Consider the following 3,156-nt stretch of genomic DNA (forward strand, 5'->3'; position numbering starts at 1 on the left):
ACCCTGTCTGGCGCTCGGCATTAAGGGGCTAAAACAAGGACTGGTCGGCTCGGAGTCAGTATACTGTGTCTGAGTGGGGTATTCATGTTAAACTGCAGCATGGTATCTCTGTGGGCTAGCACTATAAATCGGCTTCAGTCTGGACTAGTACAAGCAGCCACACAAACACACACACATACATACATGTCGCTACATAAGTGCAATAATCTTGGACGTGACGTTAAACCCCATTTCACCTCACCTCACCTCACCTTGTACATATATGTTATTAACTGAAATGTATTATGCGACTCCTAATATGATATTAACAATATAAAATCACACATGGCTTATAATTTCTATTTATCTACTTAGAATTGAAATGTCTGTGGACATAATTACTTCACAGTATGAAATGTACTCCTGCTTTGTTTGTTATTTATTGTTGATAGATTTCATATGTTCAATAATATAATGGAAATATTCTGTATTTCATCACAAATAAACAATCTTGAATAGAACAAAGTGCAATGTTTTATGTTTTTTTATTAATGTACCTTGCCAAGACATTTTCTCACGGGTTCATAATTCTATATACACCGATTCACAAAATAGCGTCTCATTGATGGCAACATAATGATGATTATGAGGTTAAAAAAAGACAACAGAAACAGCTTCCCACATTAGGGGAGTGGATGAGTGTTTTTTAAAATCTTTATTAGAAGTTATAATGACTTTTTCAATATAATTACGTTTTTCAACTTATATTATTGAACATCTGCAAATACCGGTACAGTCTTGCAGTCCGACTTCGCGGTGTGTCGTTGCCTTTTACTTCCTGGTTCGACTTATCTACGGGTTATAACGTTCTTTCAGATTTCAAGGGTCAATTAATACCTTGGGGTCTACAGGGTCGCTTTTCTGTGGTCAAATATGGTAACAACAAAAAATTAAATATTTTTCGTCAACAGGTTTCAATACCAACACCATGACTAGGCCTACTACAGCATGGTGTTGACCTCAGGTCAGATAACAACAGACTACTTTCCTGATTGATTTGTTGGTTTGTTGTTTAACGCCGCACTCAGCAATATTCCAGCTATTTGACGGCGGTCTGTAAACAATCGAGTCTGGACCCGACAATCCAGTGATTAATATCATGAGCATCGATCCACGCAATTGGGATCGATGACATGCATCAACTAAGTCAGCGAGGCTGACCACCTGATCCCGTTAGTCGCCTTTTACTTTTCCTGATTGAAATTCATTGACAAGTTTCTTGTGCTTCGGTCAAAACTTTTTTGTTTTGAGTGTTCAATAAATGTTCTTTGATCATGACGTCACTCATGACTAGTGTGTTGTGTATTAATTATTATCATCCAAAACTGGCTCCCACAGGAGATATTGCTTGGGTGAGATCAAGCGATATATCTACACTGTAGATATTGCTGGAATGAAATTGCATCACAATGCTTTGCAGACCATTGTGACGTCATTGGTTACCATGATGTCACAATCAAATGACATCACTAATGGCTCTGCTACTGAAGCTGTGAGCAGTACTTTTTACACTTATTACTGTCTACAAACTGAAAAAGTTGGAAGAATGATGTTGGATGATAAATAAAATCTCACCCTTGTGTCTTTTGATATCAAATATATCAACACTCGTTGATAAAAGTGGCAAAAATCCTCGGCAAGCCTCGGAGTTTTCCCACTTTTATTAACTCGTGTTGATATATTTGATATCAAAAGACACTCTGGTGAGATTCTCGATATGCACCACTGCAATCAGGAGAATAGACAAAATATGCATTGGAAGCTAAAGTTGTGTGGAAGAAACAGATTACTTCACATGTGCCCGTCATATACCATTTATCTTACGACTCATACATAGTATCTCACAGACTTGTCTAGTACTCTATGAAGCCCAGGGGTGACGGGTATACAGGAGTACATTCAGTAAATGTTAACTTTACTGTAACTTCTCAACAACCAACACATTGGATGTTCAGTTGAAATATATTTTATAGCAATTCTCTTCCAGTGAGTGAGTATGGTTTTATGCCGCTTTTAGCAATATTCCAGCAATATCACGGCGGGGGGACACCAGAAATAGGCTTCACAAGTACCCATGTCGGGAATCGAACCCGGGTCTTCGGCGTGACGAGCAAACGCTTAAACCACTAGGCTACCCAACCACCCCTAAAACATTCATGCAGAGTACATAGAGGCTGTCACATGGTCATGGCTTGTTCATGTCGGCATTCTTCAGCAAACCTGTCAGAACTTGTGCTACAAACATGAGCGTAAAACTGAACTATCAAACACATGAGACACTTGTATTTGCCAGTGGTTTCATTATGCAACGTATAGAAGATCGCCTTTCAGCACAGTGAGTGAGTGAGTGAGTTTGGTTTTACGCCGCTTCTAGCAATATTCCAGCAATATCACGCCGGAGGGACACCAGAAATAGGCTTCACACCATGTTGGGATTCGAACCCGGGTCTTCGGCGTGACGAGCGAACGCTTTAACCACTAGGCTACCCGACCGCCCCTTTCAGCACAGAATTCCAGATAGCATTGTGAAGAGATTGATACTACACTATGTCAATGCTGTTGAAGCCTACACAGGTAAGTAAGCAGGAAACTATAATGGAACCTAGAAATATCACAGTGAGGTGAAATTGGGTTTTATGTTGCATTCAAGATCATTGCACTTATGTGCCTATTTAATAGCGCCAGCCCAGCGAGATACCATGTATGGATATCCCACTAAACATTACACAGGCCCTTCCTTGTTTCATGAAAGCCAGGCAGGGTAACGGCAACTACCATCTTTTGGTATTCTCAGAACAGTCTCTATCCAATGGGCCGAGGAGGAGAGCAATATTGTTGCATGTGGACTTCAGAAATGGGCTTCACACTTTGTAGTCATGTTTGGAACTAAAGCCAGGCTTTCAGTGATTTGTTTGTTTGTTTGTTGTTTAACAATAGCAATATTCCAGCTTTATGACAGCAGTCTGTAAATAATCGAGTCTGGACAAGACAAACCAGTGATTGACATCAAGAGCATCGATCCATGCAATTGGGATCGAGCCTTCAGTGTGATGACGTGTGAATGCATCAACAACAAAGATGCCCACTTCCCCCATTTGAACAAAGTAATGAACACTC

The sequence above is a fragment of the Haliotis rufescens genome, unplaced genomic scaffold, assembly GCF_023055435.1.
Source record: "Haliotis rufescens isolate VD_foot unplaced genomic scaffold, xgHalRufe1.0.p SCAF_18, whole genome shotgun sequence".
Classification (NCBI taxonomy): Eukaryota; Metazoa; Mollusca; class Gastropoda; order Lepetellida; family Haliotidae; genus Haliotis; species Haliotis rufescens.